Source organism: Echinops telfairi, unplaced genomic scaffold (genome assembly GCF_000313985.2).
Source record: "Echinops telfairi isolate 266 unplaced genomic scaffold, ASM31398v2 ScPeMD7_7474;HRSCAF=8512, whole genome shotgun sequence".
NCBI lineage: Eukaryota > Metazoa > Chordata > Mammalia > Afrosoricida > Tenrecidae > Echinops > Echinops telfairi.
Window position 1 is genome coordinate 5,543,388 of NW_022111378.1, and position 6,254 is coordinate 5,549,641.

General features: G+C 41.4%; 1 non-coding gene across 1 annotated transcript; it reads right to left on the minus strand.

Annotated features, from left to right (window-relative positions):
• Positions 1-4,950: 4,950 nt before the first annotated feature.
• On the minus strand, positions 4,951-5,114 carry LOC115874018. Its single transcript, XR_004048758.1, has one exon. It is a non-coding gene; the product is annotated as a U1 spliceosomal RNA (small nuclear RNA).
• Positions 5,115-6,254: the final 1,140 nt, after the last annotated feature.

Genomic DNA, 6,254 nt, shown 5'->3' on the forward strand with positions numbered 1-6,254 from the left:
CCCCCTCTCCCATGTCCCCTTGTTTATTTCTTTGTTCTTATTTTTGTTGTTGTTGTTGATCTTGTTAGCTCTGGTTTTGTATTTTCTTTTTGTCATAACAGCCAAAGTAAATTAGAGTCATTCAAATCCTGGGGACAAACAGATGGATTCTGGGCTCCCCAGGAATTCTAGCCCTAACCCAAGAACAGTTCATTCTTATAATGTGGTCCTGCACCATACTCACCTTCATGAAGAGATCACTGAAGATCAGGGTGCTACAGCAAGTGTGCTAAAGAAAGCAGATAGTGCCCAGCTATCAATTGGAATAATGTCTGGGGTCTTAAGGGTCGTATTCAAACAAGCAGCCATCTAAGCAAGGTGTCAACTAAGTCCACATGGAAGAAACTTGTGTGATCCAAAGATAACGATAACAAACCCCAAATATGATGAAGGGAAAAGTAGCAGAGTTTAAATTATGAGAACCCAATTTGTAGAAGGCTATGAGCCCCAAATCCATCATCACAGAGTTTCTGTAGGACTGCCCCTCTGGCACATCCCCTGCAGTCACAGGCATGGGGTTTGAGCAGCTTCACTATCAGACAGAGATCATCGTAAAATTGATTATGGTGAATCGAACCACGGTATAATATGATACTTGGTCAGTTGACCTCTCTCTTGACCCAACCTGAATTTGCTCTGTGCTCAAATATGTCTCAAGAGTTCCAAGAACGAAATTTCTTCTCTGGCTTTTAAAATATTGCCAGTGTTGTTTTCTCTCGTACTCTTTATTTCTATCTTTATTTTACTATCACTATTATTGTTTGCTTCTTTCTGTTTCATTTTTGTTGCTGTTGTTGTTGTTGTTTGTTAGGTCTTCCAGTTTAGGAAGCACAGAAGGAGTGGATGCATGGAGACAATAACTGATACGGTCAGTTTATCAGGAAGGAGGGGGGGGTAGAGGAATTGGGGAGTGATCGGTTGATGCGGGGAGGGAAAGGGAGCCTTAGAGCTGAGTGATGATACTTATACAACTCTTTTAGAAGCAGTTTAACTATGGAAGTATAATATATATGAGTATTCAATCAAGAAAACTACTGAAAGTAAAAAAAAAAAAAGACAGACAGAAACCAAACTTGACTGATGGTTCCTAAGGGTGCAGGAGGACCAAACTTGACTGATGGTTCCCAAGGATGTAGGAGGACCAAACTTGACTGATGGTTCCCAAGAGTGCAGGAGGAAGAGTTTTTGCGTAGAGGGCATTGAGTTCATTTCAGTGGTGGTAGAACAATTTGGAGAGGTATAACAATAACGGCTGTACAACATAATGCGTGTAATCAATAGCACTGAATTACATACATGTAGAAGTTGTTGAACTAGTAAATGTTTTCTTCACCAAAATTGAAAAATAAAATAACATGAATGAGTACAGAGGAAAAGAAAATATTCTAAAAATGATTGTGATAAAGATTGTGCAACTTTTCTGGCTATAATTAAACTATTGAACTGTATGATATATGGATGAAGTGCCAACAACACTGTTTTAAACAACATTGAGATCCCAAAGTCGAGGTCCTCTCTGGTCACTGGGAGTTGAAATGGGCTCAGTGGTAGGGAGTTTGGTTTGTCGTTTCAGTGCCTAAATCAGCAGTTCTCAACCTGTGGGTGGCGACCCCTTGGGGGGTCAAATGACCATTTCACAGGGGTCGCCTAAGACCATTAGAAAACACACTGTCATCTCCAGGCAGGTCCGCCCACATGCAGATATGCTGATCTACCTCAACCTTCTCACTGACTTTTCATTGCAAAATGTAGTAATGTAGTTTACTGTTGTTATATTACACCATGCTTCATGACAAAATTTCATTTATTTGTAATTATAAATAAATATTTCACAATATATAATTACATATTATTTTTGTGATTAATCACTATGCTTTATGTTCAATTTGTAGCAATGAAAATACATCCTGCATATCAGATATTTACATGACGATTCATGACAGTAGCAAAATGAAGTGATGAAGTAGCAACGAAAGTAATTTGATGGCTGGGAGTCACCACACATGAGGAACCATATGAAAGGGTCGCAGTATGACGAAGGTGGAGAACCCCTGTCCTAGATGATTGCATTCTTGTATCTGCTGTGTGTCCATCTGGGCCACCTTTAGCTTTCCCATCAGCAGCATGCTCAACCCCCAAGTTGTCCTATCAGGGCATGACAGGCTCACTGGCAGCAACTTTCTATAAAACATCAGCCTGTGATCTCTACCAGGGTACCGCCCTGCTGCTTTGAACCAGAATGGAAAACTTTCGGCAGAGCAAGAATCAGCTGAGAGGTGACAAGACACTTAGTGCCCACCAGTAGCGCTTCTCCAGTGCACCATTTCAGCAGGTGCAGCGTAGATTACTCTAAGAAGAACAAGAAGGTCAAGGCAGCCATACAAGTAAGTGTGAAGTAGACTAGCCATCAGCAAGCATCCAGAGAACGCAGACATGATGGACAATGTTTTGTGAGTATGAAATGGAAAGTGTAAATTGATGGTTTGGCATGAGTCTTTTTCAGACATATCCCAGTATATAGACTCACTCTATTGAGTCAATGCCGACTCACAGCGACCGTATAGGACAGGGTTGAGTTGCCCTTGTGGGCTTCCCAAACTGTAACTCTTTACAGAAGTAGAAAGCCCCATCTTTCTCCTTTGGAGCAGCTGGTGATTTTGAACTACTGACCTTGCCGTCAGCCCAACTTGCAACCATACCACCTCCATGAATTCACCAGTAAGAGTTTCTCTTTGCCTTAATTTGCTGTAAAGTATCAGTTCTCTGTTGCTGCACAGTGACCCCATGTGATGGAGAACCATCCACCAAGTTTCTGAGACTGTAATCTTTAGGGGAGCAAATTGCTAATTCGTTTTCCTGTGGAGTTGTTGGGTGGGTTTGAACTGCCAACATTTCAGTTAGCAGCCAAGTGCTTACCTGTTGGACCCCACTGTCCCACATTTCCATTGAGTTATTCTGCCTCACAGTGACCCTGTAGAGCAGGGTTGAACGTCAGGTTCCCCATGCTGTAAATGTTTACGGGAGCGGCCAGTCTCACTTTCTCCCTCAGATGGGTTGGGAGGGAGAATGCTTCGCCCACTCTGCTCCCTGGGTTTCTTTAGACCACAATCATCCACCCCCAAACCTTCACGACTTAGAGCAATAATCATTTATTATTTCTTGGGCTGCCCATAGGTCAGTGATATCTATTAACTGCTTTTTTTTCTGAGCTGCATTTTGGATCATTTCCGTAGACTCACCTGCCAAAATTCCACTAAATTTCTTTTTGGATGCATATAATACTCGCTGGCCTCTGGAGAAAAGGAGAAGGTGGGTAGAGCCCACCATCCCTTTATATTTCTGGCATAAACAACATGGGGGTCTTTGCCTCTTCCTTCAGAGTCCTATCTCAACGCCTTTTCATTGCTTCTGTCATCCTATCCTCCGTCCTGCCTGGTTCATATCACAGTGGTCCGGGCAGTGACATCACTGGGGGAGTTCAGGAGGTGCCAACCACATGGGGTCACACTGTCAGGGAAGGTGGTAGCACATGACTATGAAATGTTTGCACATGGTTTCAGCAGAAACTTATTGTTTGTCATAAAAATATCTCTGTAGATAGTTATCACAGCAAAGACATTTTTGTTACATAGGAGTTCCGAAGCTGTAATTCCTTTTTTGTTTTCTCATAGGGTTTCCAAGCTTTTATGTAGCAAGATACAAGTTCAAACTCTATGCTGATTTCCTTTTTGAGCCTTCGAATGTGCTCGGGTGAGAGCTATTCATTCTTGCCCCATGACAATGGCACGTCAGTCAAGCCACATGATTGTGTCTGCATGTGCTTCTAACACACGAGGTTTTCCTTACTGAGAGTGTTTCCATCTTTACGGATTTTATCAAATTTTCTCCTGTGCTAGCTACAATACTGACCATGGTCATTAAGATTTGTGAGCCTGTATCAATAAATATTTGGAGAATGAGTAGGAATTAGAAGGGGAAAAAGGAGAAAAATTAAAAAGCCTTCCATTCAGTTACGAGTAAATTTATAATTAATAAAGTTACAATTTAATGTAAAATGATTTTACAAAACAACTTTGTCAGTATTCATATAATCTAAGAATGATTACATTTGAGCAAATACAAATCTATTTCTTACAGAGTAGTCTATGATTAACCTTGAAAATAATTATTCTTAAGGATTGTGCAGGGTCTGGTTTGGGAGGAGGTCCATTGGGGGAGTGTTGTTAGTCTGGGTTGACTAGAGAAACAAATTCATAGACACTCATATGTGTATCAGAAAGAGCTCTATATAAAACAGCAATTGTAAAAAAGAAACTTCTATAAAAGAGAAAAAATCCCAGCCCCGTCCAGATCAAGTCCATAAGTCTGATATTAGCCCATATGTCTGATACTAGTGCATAAATTCCTCATTAGACTCACGCAGCACATGCAAAGATGCTGAATGCAGGAAGATCACAGGCCAGTGGGTAGAAAGTCTTGTGGATCCAGTGGCAGTGGAAGCATCTCACCGCTGGCACGGGTCTCCACGTGCCTCCTCCAGCTCTCTGAGTGTCCCAAAAGCAGGAAAGGGAAGGTAGAAGACTGGGTCTGGCCTCCAGTGAGCTCTTTACCTCCATCGCGCCTCCACATGAGGTCATCCGGCTGCGACTTGATTACAGGTTAGACTCCACCCTTTTGCTCAAGTTGACAGGAGATTATGTAACACATTGGTGACATTAACCCTAGTGAAGCCACTGATTCGGAGATCAAAAAATGAGATATTTGAATATGTGTTAGAGTCAAATACTGTGTAGTATAACTTTATACATAAGTCTCATAATGATTGAAGGCATCTCTAAATTTATTATTCTATCTTATGGATCAGAGTAACTACCCCTGTCTTTCCCTGTATTGTACGCAATTTTTTTTTTTTAGGGGAGAGCGCGAACGCAGCCCCCCACTACCATAAATTATGCAGTCGAGTTTCCCACATTTGGGGAAATCGCAGGGGTCAGCACATCCGGAGTGCAATGGATGAGCCTCGCCCTGGGAAAACCACCTTCGTGATCATGGTATCTCCCCTGCCAGGTAAGTATTGTATGCAATTTTAAAAAGTTTATTGTTGGCTTCCCATGGGAACTTGGCTTCCCAAAGGAACTTCACAAACAGAAATAAAGGTTATGTATGTCTCTAGTTACAGCAAAAGCTATAGTTTAAGTGAAACAAGCCTACTTATGAAACTACAGTTATATATTTATAATAGACGAATAAGACAAGATGGGAAGTCCGTTGAACACACTGATAATTACTCTACTCTCTTTCTCCTCAGATTCTAGCACAGTGGTTCTCAACCTTCTTAATGCCATGACCCTTTAATACAGTTCCCCATGTCGTGGTGACCCCCCCCAACCATAAAATTATTTTCATTGTTACTTCATAACTGTAATTTTGCTACTGTTATGAATCAGGCAACCCTGTGAAATGGTCGTTCGACCCCCAAGGGGGTCTCAACCCACAGGTTGAGAACTGCTGTTCTAGAAGATTCCATTTGGTTCTAATTCCTCAAACTCCGGGAATCAACCAGGGAAAAGCAAAGAATTATCGAAGCAGACTGTGCTTCTACACATGACAATAGATTTAGGAGTCCTCAGGGTCATCAGTAAACTCTTCCTTCAAAAGATGAGCATTAGGAAGCATTCATATTTTATAAGACTTCGTTTCAGGAGCTGTAAAGATGTGTGGGCCAACTTCTCTCCATTCGGGGGCACAGATGGGCCCCTGTTTCCCAGTGGTCAACTGGCTTCTAAAGTCCTCGTTTATTTTTCCAGGGTGATTTGTTTTCTTAATTCTCTTTTTGAGCAAGTCAAAGTCAAAGCTTCTTAAAAATCCAAACAAATACATGTCTGTTGAGTTTCCTTTGCTTTATGTTTAAAAAAAGTCAAATATTTCGAAGAAGCCTTTAGAGTGACCTGACAGGACACAATTATCCAATTAGCCATCTTCATAAGCTGAGCTTCAGCAAGCCTTATCGATTTTGTTTGCCTTTATAAAACCAGTGGTCATAATAAGTAACTTTCTGCCTTAGAAACTCAAAGTTATGAAATACAGTGAATGGGGGTATTGCATGTCCTTGACTTTTGGTCCCATTTCACACCTCTGATATGCTAACCACAAGGTCAGAATCACAGGTGCTCCTCAAGAGAAAGATGCAGCTCCTACTCATGTAAAGAGCTGCG